General features: G+C 46.7%; 1 pseudogene; it reads left to right on the plus strand.

Annotated features, from left to right (window-relative positions):
* The first annotated feature begins 6,241 nt into the window (after positions 1–6,241).
* On the plus strand, positions 6,242–7,846 carry LOC146172488 (uncharacterized; annotated as a pseudogene).
* The last annotated feature ends 10,631 nt before the right edge of the window (positions 7,847–18,477 follow it).

Here is an 18,477-nt window from a genome sequence, read left to right on the forward strand (position 1 = left end):
AAAGTGGTCATGGGCGCTGCCGCATTGAATACTGGGCTATGCTGCTAGCACATGAAAAGTTGAGAATTATCTCTCCCAAACCCGCCCCACAGCCCAGTCACACCGGTTTCGCCGAGGCCCGTGAAAAGGTCAATAGCACAACATGCCACTGCCCTGCTGCACTTCTCACAGTCACCTAATCAAATTGCATCGAACCGCATTTCTTGTACCTGGCGCAATTAATGGCCCAATACAATTAATGGTAAGCAAAAATCATGTTTCGCTAAATTTTATGGCAAAATACCAAGCCATCAAAACATCATGGCAAAACATTACATTTTGGAGTTTTGGGACAATACTGCGTTTTGGGGCAGGATGGAGCAGTACTTTCACCCTGCAGGTAACAAAGCAATGGATGCTGTTGGCGAATGTGTCTGCTTAGGACAGGTAGCAACCGCAGATCCGGACCATGAAAGCGCGATAACTAGAGGTTTTCCCCCTGAATTTAATCCTAGTCCTAGTGCAAATAATCTCAGCGCTGACTGATATAATCTGCGTGCCGTAAAATTTAATTCTAGTGCCAATCATTTAATTAAAGCGCTAGCATATCTAATTCGAGTAAAGCTCGAATAATGCCAGCGCCAACCAATTTAATCCGAGTGCCAAAGCAATTAATACAAGCACCGACAAGTTTAATCCGTGTGCCAACCAATTTAAGCCATGTGTGAAAAATGAATGCAATAGAGGGCTCCAAAGCACGAAACATGAATTCCAGAAATAAATCGAAATTGAGATCATCTTTCAGACAATGCGCCGAATCAGCGAAGCGTCAACTTATAGGATAGCCTTCGTCTGTATTATGACAAACATTGCCTTGATGCAAGTGTTTTAAACCTAATGTCTCCCAGAAAATAAAATTGCATTTCAAAGACGGCTGCTTCTGTGCTTTTACAAGCCTGTAGTTTGTTATCCACCTACGCCGCTACGATTGCCGCCCAGGCAAATTAAGCACTGCTGTTTGGATTGTAAGCTCTTCTGTACACAGTGTCAGCCACTTTGCCATGTCACAGCCAGACTGAATGCAACGGCGCGCGCTCTCTCTTTCCGTGGTAGTGGCCGTGTAAAATTGAGAAAGCGGTAAAATGAGATGTTTCTCTGGCTCCATATCTTCTCGCCTGAACCAACTCTGCTTTACGCTAATCCTTCTTTTCTGTTAGTAGCATTGAATCATTATTAGAAACACAAATACATTTCTGCACCGGTTGCCATTTCGTAAAAACAGCAGGCTGTTGTCTGAAGTCCGAAATGCCATCGGCATGCAGATTTAGTGCCTATGACAACCCATAATAAGCAGTGCTTAACCAGCCGATTATAAGATGACAGCCATATTTATTCACTTGTCATGCATCTAAACTAAAAGCAGCTGCAAGAGGCGTGTCATGAACTGCAATTTTTCAGCTGCGCGTGGTTCTTGGTTTTGGCAAGATACAAGAACAACGCGAAATAGTGCATGCAGATGTGACGCTTAAGCATCGTATGGTCTGCGAAGTGATCTCAATTTCGATTTATTTCTGGCATTCATGCTTCGTGCTTTAGAGCCCTTTACCGCATTCATTTTCTACATATGAATTAAATCCGCTGGCGCTTGTATTAATTGCGTTGGCACTCGGATTAAATTGTTTGGCGCTGTCATTAATCGAGTTGGCATTTAAATTAAATACACTCTCGCTTTTATTAAATGCTTGGCACTCAAATTAAATTACACGGTGCGCAGATTGTATCAGTTGGCGCTCAGATTATTTCCGCTGACACTAGGATTAAATTCAGAAGGAAAACCTGTAGAACAAGTCTAGGATGGAGCACATTGGCAAATTCTTGCAGGTCATGACTAGCAGCTTACCGGTATAACTCAGGAGAAAAGCAAATAACAGTTGCATCTTACGAGTACTCATCTATGGGGCTCAAATATGTAGGCTAATTAAAGGGGCTATACTTAAACTGAAGTAGATTCATAGAGCTACGGAATGGAAAATGGTAAGTGTAGTCTAGAGATAGGAAGCATGCAAAGTGGATCCAAGAAATCAACTCTAAATAATGATATTATAGTCGAAATTAAGAAGAAATGGTCACAAGCAGGACATGTATTGCAACGAGAGGATAACCGATGGTCGCTAAGAGTAACAAATTGAATCCCAAGTGAAGGCAAGCGTGGCAGGGGGCGGCAGAAAGTCAGGTGGGTGGACGAGATTAGTAAGTTTTCAGGGGTCAAGTGGGTGCAGCTAGCACAAGACCGGGTTAACTGAAGGATTATGAGAGAAGCCTTCGTACTGCAGCGGGTATAGTACAACTAATGATGATAATGATGATGAGCTATGGCTAAAGAAAAACCGTATGGCAACAAAGGGCTCCTTTATCACAGAAAAAACTGGATTAAAAAACATTCTTCCCATCAGTTGAACCAAACTTGCAATGACCTCATTAAAATGGCCAGTTTGCCGCCACTCTGAAATTAATGACATGCAGCACAACTTTTGGGATCTGCACTCTCAAAATCAATACTGACATGTACATTTCACTTGAGAAATCGGTCGCCAACGGTGACACCAGCATTTCATCTCTCCTCCTTAGTACTCCTTGCCACTCTAGATACCGCTCGTGTAAAAAGAAATATTGCTGACATGTCGTATTGTTTATGAAGAACCTTTACAAATTCATAAAACATTTAGCGTAAATATATGTGTGGCTCCAACACCTCAATTCGTCTTTTAATTAAACTGCACGTGCTCTTTTCTCTCTGTCCGAGCGCGTGGAGGAGCAGCTGAACTGCGCATGTGCAAAGGTTATCGTGGCGCGCGACTTGTGCTTGACGCGGCAGAAAGTGTAGATAAGGGACAGAATGAAAGAATCGGGGGAGTCTGGCGGGAGCCCCTACTTGGGTAGAGATCACGTTGTTAGCTGTTGGCGAGGAGCACGAAGCATCCTGATGTAATGGACTGTGTAGCAGAGCATTACAGAAGAAGACGGAAGCGATGCCTCCTGAGCTGGTTTTTTTGCTTGAGTTGCGGCCACGCCAGGAGCAATGTATTTATACTGCTCACACAGGCCATGTCACACAGGCCATCTTTACACTCCACTATGTTTTGTCTTTTAACCTATATACAGAGTGCATCATGAGGAAGGCCGGTCTGGACGAGTCTTCAGCTGGAGTGAAGATTGCTGGAAGACGTATCAACAACCTTAGATATGCGGATGATACCACTTTAATGGCAGAAAGTGAAGTGGAACTCAAGAGACTTCTGATGCGCGTACAAGAAGAGAGTGAGAAGTTTGGGCTTAAACTGAACATTAAAAAGACAAAGATCATGGCGTCTTGCCCTATCAAGTCCTGGAGCATCAATGGACAAGAAGTGGAAGCTGTGACAGATTTTCTCTTTTTGGGCTCCAAGATTACCTCAGAAGGAGACTACAGCCATGAAATTAGGAGACGCCTGCTTCTCGGAAAGAGAGCAATGGTTAGTCTTGACCGCCTAGTAAAGAGCAGAGACATTAGTCTGCCAACCAAGATCCGTATAACTCGTGCTATGGTCTTTCCAGTTGTGATGTATGGATGCGAGAGTTGGGCTGTGAAAAAGGCTGACCACCGAAGAATTGACGCGTTTGAATTGTGGTGCTGGCGAAGACTCTTGAGAGTTCCTTGGACTGCCAGAAGATCAAATCAGTCGATAATGTCGACCATAAACCCTGACTGCTCATTAGAGGGTTAAATTCTAAAGTTAAAGCTCAGCTATTTTGGTCATCTGATGAGAAGAGAGGAGTCGCTGGAGAAAGATTTGATGTTGGGAAAGGTTGAGGGTCGCCGGAGAAGGGGTAAGCAGCGAACGCGATGGTTAGATGGCATTCTCGAGGCACTGCAGATGAAGTTATGTGATGTTAGGAAGATAGTGAGAGACCGAAAGCGTGGCGTGACATGGTCCATAGGGTCACGAAGAGTCGGACACGACTGAACGACTGAACTGATGTTTTGTCTTGCCATGCAAAAGCAATGGCCCCTTACCTTTGTAGCAAAGCATTGTCCTGTCACGAGCCTCGACCACATGCTTCGCATTGCAGTGGCGTGCAGTGTTGTATCTTTGTAAAGTGTTTCTCACCTGACCCGGAAATAAACTGGCATTTTTATCATCATCATCAGCCTGACTATACCCACTGCAGGGCGAAGGCCTCTCCCATATTTCACCAATTGGTATTTTGAGCAGAATGGAATTCATGTGAATTTGTGACTAGTAGTCGAGTGAGGCCCTCACTCGCGGACCCATTCTTTAGAAGACGGGCCTTCCTATTAAACTACAAATAGATTAGGTATTTTTAGATCTGCATCATTATCATCACCACGTCGCTTTGTTGTTTCAGCAACGAGTCATGGCGAGTCAGTGTGCCAGGTTCATCCATGCTTTGATAGATGAAAGAATTCAGGAAATGTTGATGGATTCTGAATCAACAGTTCCTGAATTCCTGACAAAACCAAACCGAATTCTAAATCGGATGAAATTAACAAAGATGAAAAAAGAACCTGGAAGGAAGTGAGGAGCAGTAAGAAAAAAAAAGCTTGGCAGTGAAATGGTTAATAACAGTGCGCTCTCTGTGATTAGGGTGTTGCAGTCTGTCGACACAGGCCAACTTCACATTACCCTAGTTGCCCTTTTAGGGTCATTTGCAAGTGTCTGCATGTACAGGCTTCATGTGGTCTGCCATTGCAACATACGTCACTGCAAGAACGCTGCTACTGATGCCTTTGCAATGCGAATTAGGTGCACCCTGGTCACTGACTGTACACTAGCCACACGCATTGGCAACAGTGTGAGCATAAATACCAGCCCAGACCTTACTTTTACTAAGAACGTCCGTCAGGCTAACTGGACTCACACGGGAATCAACCTTGGCAGCGATCATTACATCCTAACAGTTACGCTGTCGTCTGCTAGTTTACGGTCTCAGTTTCACCTTAAACCTATTGTAGACTGGGACAAGTTCCGCAAAATTAGAGACCAAAACCCGGCACAAGAAATTCATGACTATATGGACTGGGCTTCTCAGCTCCTACGGGATGTATCCCCTAGCGAAAAATTGGCCCCGGCAGAACATATTGGCGATCCAGTTGACAGCAGACTACTCCACTTCTGGGAGGCCTATCAGAATTTAGAGAAATGATGGCTCAGGCAAAAACAGAATCGCAAATTAAAACGGAAAATGGCGCAAACGCTCCAGCTCATCACCGAGCGCGCGGCCGAGCTCTCGTCACAGCAATGGAAACAGTTATGTAACCGATTAGACGGCACTCTACACATGAAGAACTCGTGGTCCCTCCTCCGCCATATGCTAAACCCATGTTCCTCACGGTCAGAAAATAATAAACAAATCACCAAACTACTGCACGAGGCGGAGAAACAGGGGCAAGACGTTGAAGCAGTTCTTAAAGCCACATACTTCCCCGACCTAAAGCAGGAACCATTACCGGCTTACAAAGGAACCCCCAATTCAGACTTGGACGCTCCCATCACAGAGGCGGAGGTATGGGCTGCCCTGGGTAGGCTCCGCACCAGGTCTTGATGGAGTAACTAACAAAGCGCTACGAAATTTAGATGCCAAATCATTAGCCTCTCTCACTAGGTACATGAATCAACACTGGGACCAGGGCACGCTGCCCCCGGTATGGAAATCAGCCAAGGTAACTTTCATACCAAAACCTAACAAACCTTTAGACCTTAAGAATCTGAGACCAATCTATCTCACCTCCTGCACAGGTAAAGTCATGGAGCACGTAATCCTAAATCGACTTAACCGATACATGGAGCAAAACCAGCTCTTCCCCACCACCATGCGTGGCTTCCGCGCGGGCCTGTCAACTCAAGACGTCATGTTACAACTTAGGGAGGATGTGCTCAATCCCGTTTTCCCTCACATCACCAGAGCTATCCTTGCATTGTACCTGACGAAGGCCTTTGATAATGTTGCCCATTCCTCCATTTTACAATCACTGAGCGACCTAAACGTGGGCTCCCGAACGCATGACTATGTTGCTGCCTTTCTCAGCAACCGATCCGTCTGCCTACAATTAGGCACAGTAAAAACTTGCCCTTTCACGCTAGGTAGTAAGAGAACGCCCCAGGGAGCAGTTTAGTCCCCATTTCTTTTTAACATTACTCTTATCCCGTTAACGAGGGATCTTAACAAAATTCCTTCCATCTACCACTCCTTGTATGCGGATGACATCACCATCTGGGTCAATACCGGCAACCATGGCGAAATAGAATCCAAACTTCAGCTGGCCGCTGACACTGTTGCTACGCATGCAAGCAGCATTGGTCTAAGCTGCTCGGCAGCTAAATCTGAGCTCATAGTCATGGACCTAAAAGAACGGAACCCCCCTAATATTCAAGTCACATTAAACGACACCCCCATCCGCAGGGTCAATAGAATCAAAATTTTAGGTCTCAGTATTTCTGACAACGGCTCCAACGCCGAGACCATAAAATTAATTCGTGCTGCCATTTTGAATACAGCCTCACTAATTAAGCGTATCGCCAATCGTTATCGCGGCATGAGGGAAGCAGACACACGTCGCCTCATTCAAGCATTTTGCCTATGCAGGATCACCTACTCCATCCCTTACCTCTACCTCACACCCACGGAGACCGAGCAACTCAACAGCCTTACCCGCACCGCTTACAAAAGCGCTCTCCTCCTCCCTAAATCAACGCCTACTGAAAAGCTACTTCAACTAGGAGTTCACAACACCTTAGCAGAGCTGGTAGAAGCTCACCTCATTAGTCAGTACCACAGACTCTCACATACCGAAACCGGCCAAATTCTTCTGCGCCGAATTGGGATAAACCTACCCGGTCCTACCTCGGCCACGCGCAATCCTCCCACCACTGTTAGCAACAATCTTTACATTCCGCCGCTTCCCAAAAATACCCACCCGGAGCATAATCGTGAGAGACGGAAAGCTAGAGCCAAGGCTTTGCACAAGCACTACCCTCCTGGCGCTCTGGCAGTTTACGTAGACGCAGCCGAATTATCAAACCGACCAGCTTTCGCATTAGCCGTCGTGGATGGATTCCACAACCCGATAGTCAGTGCGTCCATTCCAAATTTGCAGGATTCCCTGCAAGCTGAAGAAGCAGCAATTGCCCTAGCAATCACACACTCCTCTGCTGAGTATATCTTCTCAGACTCCAAAACAGCAATTAGTAATTATGCCCATCGCAAAATCCATTCCCCGGCCGCAAACATTTTAGCATTATCCCCTCCACCGAATCACCTCATCACCCTCCTCTGGGTCCCTGCGCACAGCGAACACCCAGGCAACACGGCCGCTCACTCCCAAGCCCGAGCACTCGTCAACCGGGCTGAGAGCGACCTGATGCCTTCGTCTCGCAGTGCCAGAGATCGGCTTCTTAACTACCACGACCTCACCGTATTTTGTAGAAATTCCCGTCTGCTATACCCTCCTCCGCATAAATCTCTTCCCAAAAGCGACCAGGCTTTCTAGCGCAGACTTCAGACGGCCACAGTCATTACCCCTTTCCTTCTCTCTATTATAAACCGTGGCGAAACCTCTCCTCACTGCCACTTGTGTCCTAGCACCAGAGCCGACTTTACTCACGTCTTCCTGAACTGCCCGAACAAACCCAAGCCCCCGTGGCAAGGGCCAAGACATCAGGAGCGATGGGAGGCTGCTCTGCGCAGCTCGCTGCCGGAGGTACAGCTTCTGACAGTGAGCTGGGCCCGAGGGGTCGCCGAAGCTAAAAAGTGCCCGGCCATCTAGAGCGGCCTGAGGGCCCATCGTCGTCCTGCTCCCTCACTTCCCTTTACCCCCCTCACTTGGTTCTTTTTTGAATCATTAAAGTTGCTACCTACCTACCTGGGTACCCAGTCTTTCTCAAAAGCTTCCAGACATATTTGTGGATCTGAAAAGGATGCTTTTATATATTTGCAAAGCTTAGTTGTACAGCCTGTCTGTAACTTCAAACCAACAAGCATCAATACTAGTCCACATTTCACAACTACATATTCGAATCAGTTCAAATATATTCGAATGACAGTGTAACATGATACTAAATGAGACAAGGACCCACCAAGCGTCATATGCTCACTTTCATCTCTATTGAAAATGTCCCTTTTGGTAACACCTGACTGGCCGAACCTGCTGCATGCATTTTTGCCATGTCAGCCAATCAGATCCACTCAAAACAGACATATGAAACGTAAGTTGGATATCGGCCTGCATAGCTTGAAAAAAAATTTGTGGGGCACCTTACCTTTGCAGTTAAGGGTTGTGGTGCAATCACGTTTCACAGTCACGGACAATGTTTCTCAACTTTTGAATCTTGCTTTTTATTTTTTATTTTTTATACACCGATACTTAGAGTCAGCACACATACACTTCCCATTCTGAGCAGTCTGACACTTTTGGGGGGATTTTTCATTTTCTCAATTATTTGATAAATTACAATCTGAACTTAATTTACCTCATCAAGCAATGGTTTTTCATTCTGAGTATCTAACACCTTTGATCTCGCTTTTCCAATTTTTCATTTTAATTAAGTCAATTGATCAATTAACAGGCTCTTCATTATGAACATTTTGCCAAATTAAAACCCTTTTTTTCAATTATTTCAGATAAATAATGATCAGTTACGCACTAAATATTTTTAATTAGCATCATGAAGCAGTTGCTTTTAATTCTGAGCATTTTGACACCATTGAACCTTCTTTTCTCAACTTTTTCATATCGTATTTTTTAAAACTATCAATTAAATACAGTGATTTCATTAACTCGTGATTGCCTATCACACTCCAATCATTCTACAGAGCCAAAATTACCAAGATACAATTTTTTTTACACAGCCCCAGTTCTTCCAAACACGTGGTGCCGACAACTACTACCATGGCGCCAATGGCGTTTCAACCAAACGAGCTTTATAAGCTATCACTTAAAAGCTAGCTGCACTTGAATACCTTCCCAGATCATTCTTGTCAACAGATCCAGGCTGTGTATTTTCAATTTCAATTTAAATAAATCATGGCACATTGTGCTACTATGACAATCTTTATCCCTTGCTTTCGAGAAAAGGATATTTTTCCACCTGTTGCCACCATTTTGAATTTGCAAGAGGTAGCATAACCTAGTCCCACAGAAATATTTCCAAACAATAATTTTTTATGCATAAATATCAAAATTTTTTCTATATATAAATTACATTGCACTTTTGAATGCAACAAATTAAACCAACTTAGCGTTAATTTTGTTTGGGTATAAGCCACAGAAGAAAGGTACAAAAAGATGAAATTTCTAAATTTTTAACAAAATAACAAAGACCCTGAGCTCCAAGCCCTTCGTGACCACTCCCGTGCCCTCCGTCTGCAGCTCGTGCCTCATCCGCTTGTGACCGGATTCCTCTAGAGCAATTTGTCATCGGCTCTACCGCATCCATCAATCCCGGAGGTCTTTCATCCTGCCATTTTCCATTCACTTCACATCTGCCATCCCAGAATCAGAGCCATACAGTGCCTCATTACCCAGCGGTACGTCTGGCCAAACATTAGACGTTCGCCAGTGGGCCCGCTCGTGCCTTGCTTGCCAGTCCGTCAAAATGACTCACTATACAGACTCCGCCCCAGTCTTTCCTGCCACCTGGTTGTTGATTTGACCACGTTCACCTTGACTTCGTTGGACCACCCCTCCATCTAATGGCTACCGGCACATTCTGATGATGATTGACCGCTTCACTCGTTGGCTCGAAGCAGTGCCCATTCTGGACATTACTGCGGGAACATTTGCCAAAGCCTTCGTTTCACCATGGATTTCCCACTTTGGCTGTTACCACGGATCGCGGCCGTCAATTTCAATGCATCCTCTTCACTTCCCTTACCCGTCTGCTTGGCACTAAACACTGCCGCACCGCAGCATACCATCATTGTGCCAACGGCATGGTTGAGCGGCTCCATCGTCCGCTCAAGACTGCCCTCATTGCTCGCCTGGATCGCGAGCACTGGGCTGGCCACCTTCCTATGGTGTTTATTGGCCTACGCACCGTTTTTCGTCGCGATCTCGGCTGTTCGGTGGCCGAAGTCACTCGGAGACTTGTTCGTTCCTTCGGCTTCCTTGTCACAGCCCCTGCAGTACCTTCAACGCCTTCAGGACTGCATTCAACCCCTAAATCTAGTCAAATCTCGATCATCTGACCATCAGATGCGCCCAGACCTTGCGTCCTTGACGCATGTTTTTCTAAGGCGAGACACTGTAAAGGCGCCTCTTAGCCCCCCTATGATGGCCCGTACCGCGTCCTCAACAAGACCACAAAGTCGGCGACTATCCTGCTGGATGGTTGTGAAGAGGTAGTCTCCCTCGATCGTCTTAAACCCAATGAAGACACCTCCCCAGGAGCTCCCCTCAGATGTTGCTGTCTTATCTGTCGACGTGCCTGCCGCTGAGGCCTCATCCCTACCCCTTTGGCGCGTACATTTCGCAGTTCCGTATGGTCGTGGGGCCCTGAAGCAGCGTGTAGCGCACAGCGCCGCTGTAAAGCGGAGGTGCTAAAATCGGCGTTCACAGCCAGGATGAGAAGAAAATAAGGTTGAACGACGCGCGCTCAGTGAGCAAGCACGGCACGGGCTGTTCGGTTCGAGAAGCCTGCCACGCTGGTCTTCTTGTTCTGGTGTTCCGCTGCAACGCCGTAAATTCCTTACATTCTCTTCACTGCAGGACACTTTCTGCCGGTTGCAGCACTATGCTGCAGAACCAGCACTCCACTGCTTCAATACAGTGGTAATTTAGGCTTGGGCACTGCCAGCTTCGACAATAAAGGAATCTGCTGAAGGCCACCGACACAAAGAAAAATTTAAATGAAGCTGTAGCACGGCACAAAGATCAGAATTCCCCGCAAAGTAATTTGAGATGCGAATCAAAAAGCTGCAGAGAAGACTGTTATTTGCCCGCAGCTGCGAGGAGGGCTATCAAATGCAGGTGCCGTATTCGGTTTGAGGTTAAGCACAGAGACTGGCAATTAACAAAAACAGTATGGAGCTCCTATCGGGATGGAGTCTGATGCGATTTCACGACCTGCGGGAAGTCTGCGCAGCCGTGGGCGAGCAGCGCATCACGGGCGTATTGGCGGCCCATGACCGGTAGGCTAGCCATAATTCGCCCCATTGTGTTTGCTCGTGACTGCGGCAGCGGGGATTTCAGCAGAACGAGTCGGATGTACGGCCTGCATGCGGGGCCCGCTCGGCATAGGGAGTGGCCTTCCTCGCTTTGGCAGCGGCTCCAGGAGCAGAGCCCAACAACCCAAGCCCCGACCCCTGCCCTGATTCCTGTATACATGGACCTGGAGCCGTGCGACTCCAAAGGGGAAAACGGCACCCAGGTGGAGGTCACGATTAAGGGAGGAGGGTTTGGGAATTAAAGATTTCCCGCGCCCGCACGGCACGGTGAACTCTCTGTCTCCCTCACGGGGATACCTCATCATTTCCCTCCTGGTCTCCTTCCCCTAGAGCAGTGGCGGAGAGGGCAGGGGTGAGAGAACTGGCGTAGTGCACCGGGCGGCCCCTCCTTCCCCATCCCCTGTCATATCGATGCACAGCATCTTCATCCGGGGGAGACGACGCCGCGACGCCAGAGCGCGCGGATGCTGCTATGACCAAGGATAAAAATTGGGCGCTCCCAATACCCTCGAAGAGCTCATTGAAGCTGCAAGGACTTCACAATACCAGAGACTGTTGCGCAGTCGTACTGGTCGGAGCATTTTGGAAAAACTGGGGTATGAGCCGCAAGCATGCTCCAGACGTACAGAAAAAGTACCTAGACAGGTTAAGGACAAATTAAAAATACCTCCGCTCCCCAAAAACATGCACCCCGTTTACCATGAGAGCCGGAGGAGGGATAGAGCAACAGCACTGCAAGCCCGTTTTCAGGGTAGACAGGACGTCTTATATACAGATGCCGCACAATTCACGAACGGTAGGGGACGTGTTTCAGTAGCAACTAGAGAAGACGGGGGCTCGGTAGTTTGCTGCAGCACCCGAACTTCGACCACAATGGAGGCGGAAGAGGTGGCCATCGCGCTAGCTCTAACACAACAACAGGTCAAAATTATAGTTACAGACTCGAAATCAGCGATTAGAAACTTGGACGCGGGCCGCATTTCGGCCATAGCAGCAAGTGTCTTGGCCAGTGGTTCACCACCGGCAGAGCAGGTCGCGCTCATTTGGACACCGGCGCACCAGGGGTTGAGGGGGAACGAGAAAGCGCACGTACTGGCCCGAGGATTAGCTACATTCCGGGATCCCAGTGACCACTTATGCGCAACCCCGTACCCCTTGCGCGATGAGGAGCCCCTGCAGTTCGACGATGACCTTAACACCTACCAAGATATCCTAAATCATTACAAATTAGGCAGATCAGTACTACCAAAAGCGTGTAAGCAACTCACCAAAAGCGAGGAGGTTATGTGGCGTAAGCTACAGACTGGAGTATTCCCGAACCCCCAGCTTTACAGCAAGTGGCACCCGGATATTTTTAGCCCCAGGTGCAAATGTTGCAATGGCATAGCGGACATGATCCATATGATATGGACGTGTCCTAGATTTTTAGAACCTGACCGAACGGATGAGTCCTGGGAGGCACTACTTCTCAAGCGGGACGAAAAAGGGCAACGAGAAGTCATCCGTCTTGCCCTTGCCGCTGCTAAGATCCAAGGGATCCAGGTCGACGGCTGAGGGGGAGGACATGGTTGGGACAGAGCTTCGCCTCGGATCCTCACCAACCTTTTGACGGGTTCAATAAATGTTATTTATCTCTCTCTCTCTGGGCGCTCCCAATAGACAGCCCAGCCCAGTGGCTCTGTCTCAGTGTTTCGTTCTTTCCTGCCACGGATGTGGTCAGAGCTAGCGGCGGGGCGTTCGGTCCTGAGCACAGAGCCTGAGTCCCGTGAGAACCCCCCCAAGGTGTTGTTACATGTCTCCTTGACGTCAGCTCCGGCATCCATTGCGGTGAAGAGCAAGCACAGAGCAACGCCAGGGTTCAAAGCGCACACTTAATGGAAATGTTTTTTTTTTTCAACTAAAGCACAAATTAGATTAAGTTCTCAAAAATAAATGCTATTGAATGGTACTGTGTCATGTAATATATATATATATATCCCCCTCGCCGCCTCGTTCCTGAACTGGCTCCATCTTTTGCTCCTACTATCGCCGCTTCATCTTAAATTTCGCCTCTATTATTGCTCCTCTCATTCAGCTCCTCTCCGGCAGCTCCGACCTCTCCGCATGGACACCTGCTTGTGATGACGCCTTCAACACTTTACGCCGTCTTTTGCTTTCGCCTCCCATCCTCCGCCACTTCGACCCGAATGCGCCAACTGAGATTCACACTGACGCTAGCGGTATTGGGATAGGCGCCGTTCTCACCCAACGCAAACCTGGTATCCGAGACTATGTGGTGGCGTACGCAAGCCGCACCTTGACCAAGGCAGAGTCCAATTATTCTTTTACGGAAAGAGAATGCTTGGCCATTATTTGGGCCATCGGCAAATTCCGTCCGTATGTCTATGGCCGACCATTTTATGTGGTCACTGATCACCATGCTCTGTGCTGGCTGGCGTCCCTCACGGACCCGTCCGGCCGCCTTGCTCGCTGGGCTCTTCGCCTCCAAGAGTATGACATTCGTGTCATATATCGCTCAGGCCTCAAGCATACTGACGCGGACGCTCTTTCGCGCTCACCGCTGCCTCCCTCTTCGTTGTCTGATGAGATCTGCGCCTACGATTTGTCTTCGCTTGCCACTATCGACATGGCCACGCAACAACGGCGTGACCCGTGGATATCTACACTTCTGGACTTTCTTTCAAGTCACTCTCCAGGTCGTTTGTCTAGGGCGCTTGCCCGCCAAGCTCACCATTTTTCAATTCGTGACGGGCTGCTCTATCGCCGCAATTATCTTCACGACGGAAGGAAGTGGCTTTTAGTCATCCACCGTCATCTCCGCGCCGAAATTTGTGCTGTTTTCCATACTGATCCCCAGTGCGCCCACGGCGGAGTGTTGAAAACCTACATGCGCTTGCGTCTACGCTTCTTCTGGCGTAGAATGTACCGCTTTGTCCGCCATTTTTTCCGCTCTTGCCAGTCTTGCCAACGCCGAAAAACTCCTCTCAAGTCTCCTGCTTCGTTGCAGCCGTTGCCCTGTCCTGCCCGTCCTTTTGATCGTGTCAGTATAGATCTATACGGTCCCCTTCCTACAACTTCAGCTGGCAACGGCTGGATTATCGTGGAAGTGGATCATCTGACCCGCTACACTGAGACATCATCATTGCCCTCTGCTTCTGCACGCGCCGTGGCTGCCTTTAATCTGAAAAACCTGGTTCTTCGCCATGGTGCCGCTCGCGAACTGCTCAGTGACCGCGGACGCGTTTTCTTATCAGACGCTCTTGAGGCTCTCCTGAAAGAATGCCCCATCATACACCGCACCGCTACCTCGTACCACCCTCTGACGAATGGACTGACAGAACGTTTCAACCGCACTCTCGGTGACATGCTGGCTATGTACGTGAACACCGACCATTCCAATTGGGACCAAGTTCTACCGTTTGTTAGTTACGCATATAACACCGCGACACAGACCACTACTGGATTCTCTCCATTCTTTCTCCTTTACGGGCGCGAGCCACCCTGTACTATGGACACACTTTTTCCCTACCGCCCTGACGTTTCTGAATCTTCCCCGCTATCCGATGCCGTCACGTACGCAGAAGAATGTCGTCAGCTCGCCCGCTCTCTCACAACAGAAAATCAGTGGCAACAAAAATACCTCCGTGATACCGGCGAAACTTCGTCATATCTCCCGATCTCTCTGCTGTGTCTCTGGGTGCCCTCCACAACCCCTGGCCTTTCAAATAAGTTTCTTGCTCGCTACCACGGGCCATATAGGGTCCTCCAGCAAACATCTGCAGTCAACTACGTAGTTGAGCCCGTCACGCCCTCTGCGGACTTGCGTCGCCGTGGTCGTGAAACAGTTCACGTGAACCGATTGAAGCCATTCGATGACCCCGCTGTGCTTTCCGCTCCATAAGTCGCCAGGATGGCTCCTTTTCTTTACCCGGGGGGGAAATGTACTGCGATAGTCAGCACTTCGGCCATCGACATGCACCAGTGCGTTGTGCGACGAAGACAAAGAAGAAGTACGCTGGGCTCGCCGTTGCAAGGTCCTCTATTCTCCTACTGCGTGCGTTAGTATTTACTCTTATATACTTTGGTTTATCATATTTACATTTCCTTTTCTATTCCCTAGCATTTATTTTTTTTATTTTTCCGATGTAGTTATACATCTCAAAATCTAATATCTCTGCACCCCAATTCTTGGCCGATCCCCCTGTGTGGGTAAGTGCCATCACATTAGAGGAGAACAACAACAACAACAAGGTCCTCTCCTCACACCTCTCCATCTGAGCGCCAATAAACGCCCTATTACAATATATATATATATATATATATATATATATATATATATATATATATATATATATATATATATATATATATATATATACACAAGTGAAAAATTGCCTCATACTGTTTCGAAGTTTATTTGGAGTCGACGTTTCGGCAGGAGCCCTGCCTTTCTCAAGTCTTGAGAAAGGCAGGGCTCCTGCCGAAACATCGACTCCACATAAACTTGGAAACAGTATGAAGCAATTTTGCTCTGGTATGTAACCTAGCAACCAAGTACGTCTATTTACTTATGCTAAATATATATATATATATATATATATATATATATATATATATATATATTGAAAGAAGTCTAGGTTGAGACGGCAAGGTCTTGACGGCAAGGCCAGCGATGCCTTGTCTAGCGTTTTACTCCGATGACAAAACCCAGGCGCGTGCCGGAGCCGGCGCCGCGGGACGATGATGATGGTATGTACAAATGAAAGAAGAAGATCATGGCATGTACAAATTAAAAAACGTCCACGGAAGGCTCAGAATATATATCACAATAAGTTTAATCAGGGTGCTTTTAAGTGAGAAAATAATTTCACAAGTTGGAGCCTTTGCAGGCAACCACGGTGTTGCTCTGTGCCTGCTCATCACAGCAGCCCACGTTCTGCTGGCTGCGAACTAGCAGTCCACTGCTTGAGTGCAATGGTGCTTTAGGCCTGTGCACTCTCAGCTTTAAATGTGCAAGTTTTTGACAGTTATATATATATATATATATATAATAAAGCTGAGAGGCCTGGGCACTCTCTGCTTTAAATGTGCAAGATTTTGGCAGTTATATATGTATATATATATATATATATATATATATATATATATATATATATATATAACTGCCAAAAACTTGCACATTTAAAGCTGATAGTGCCCAGGCCTAAAGCACCATTGCACTCAAGCAGGGGACTGCTAGTTCGCAGCCAGCAGAAAGTGGGCTGCTGCGATGAGCAGGCACAGAGCAACACCGTGGTTGCCTGCAAAGGCTCCAACTTGTGAAATTATTTTCTCACTTAAAAGCACCCTGATTAAACTTTCAGAATTAAATGGCAATGGATGGTTCTGTACAAACTAGTATTTTTCATATTTTTAAAAGCGCCACTTCATTGCATAACTGACGGAGGAATAAACCTCAATAAGGTAATTTTTCTCGGGTTTAGAATATTTTTGCAGGTGCACCTTAAGTTGTTTGATCTCTTTTATAGGCGTTTTGTCTTCTAAAAAAGTTGGAGAAATAGATTGAGTACTATATTAGTAATAATTGGTTTACAGGAAAGGAAAAGTATCTCACACTTTTTCCGTGGACACCTGAATCACGCTGAAAGGGAAGGGAGGAAGATGGTAGTGAAAGCGGAAGGAGAGAGGCCCCATAGTGGAGAGCTACGGAGTAATTTTGACCACCTGGGGATCTTTACCATGCATTGACATCGCACAGCACACAGATGCCTCTCTGCTTTGCATCCATAGAAACGCAGCTGCCGGCAGCCAGATTCGAACCCAGGCAGTCTGGAACTCTAGTCTAGCACCTAGTACAATTATGAATATAAAATTTGATAAAAATTTCAAAATTTAAGCTTTTTGTACCATATTTTATGATTTATATTTGAACAAAATAAGGAAGAGTTTGTTTATTTCCTGCACATAAAAAGAACAATGCATTTTATTAATGTAAAATGTTTTTATAGGGATGCATCAAAAAGTTTATTTTTTTACAAATTTATCTGTGTGTCTAGGTTTTGCTATCACTTGCAAACCTAAAGGAGTATAGAGCACCTTCACTCTGGCTACGTCATGAATATGCGGTGGCTCTGTCTTAATTAGACTTTCGAGGGGTAGGAAAAACAATGCTTCAGTTGCTTTCGCCTACTGTGATTGTGCGATGGTTTGTTGCAGCCCAAAAAAATAAAAAATCACCATGGCATGTGCTGGAAGGTAAAGAACGTAAAGTTTAGTAAGCTTGCACAGGTTTCTTACGGACGAAGGTTGCCATAAACAGTGGGCCATCGCAGTGAGGCACGAAGGCTGGATACTGACACCTTTACGCCAGAGCGGTTACGGGCTCAAAGGTCATGAATAACTCGAGTTTGGCCTTCTTTATGACGCGTAATGATATTTTGTGAGTGCGCGTAAAATGTTGACGATGCAGCCAGTATAATAATGCGTAGACCTGTTTATATATGTAAACAATTCCCCAGGCAAATTTTTGCTTTTCACTTTCTAATTGTACGTGTTATGTGCATAGTAAGCTGCTGCGCAAGCGATCTGTGTTGCACTCCTCCGTGTTTATATTGTATGGCTAACATTAGCTTTGTTCACCTCAAATTATTTTAATCTATTTTGTGATGAAATGTACGTGCGCTGACAGCCACCGATGTGCTCAATTGAAGCTGAATTTTATTATACCGAGGGGTTTGAGTGGTATTCACTGCAGGTAATTTTGAATGCGAGTTGTGGGGTTGAGCTTCCCGAGTGACATAAGGGCTCCTGCTTCAGATTTTGAGGATATTTACATCAACTACGTACTGCATGGCACACTGTCGCATTTCGAGTTTATCCTACATAAAAACGTGGTCACGGCGGCCGGGACTGAACTGGTTAGCCCTAAGTACGGAACCAGCATGTGGACGCTGCAGCTTGCAATGAAAGCTAAAAGCTTGAATACCCATGAAGAAATTATAAACGCTGACACCAATAACATCCCACGAACAGAAGATAGGCGTGCAGCGTGGTGATTTAAAGGAATAATGCAAGGATAAGCAAACCTGTTCGATGGCAAGTCACAATACCCTTGCTACTGTTGCTATGCTTACCAACAACGCTCATTTGGTGCTCAATATGAAGAATCATCCGAGAATGCACTGATGTTTTGAGCGGACTACTTCCTACCTGGTTTGCGTGTGCTGTTTACGAGCGAGAAAAATCACGTTCCGCTTACTCGACTGAAAGTTGTTG

Source organism: Amblyomma maculatum, unplaced genomic scaffold (genome assembly GCF_055883805.1).
Source record: "Amblyomma maculatum isolate TAMU_Amacu unplaced genomic scaffold, ASM5588380v1 scaffold_13, whole genome shotgun sequence".
Lineage (NCBI taxonomy): Eukaryota > Metazoa > Arthropoda > Arachnida > Ixodida > Ixodidae > Amblyomma > Amblyomma maculatum.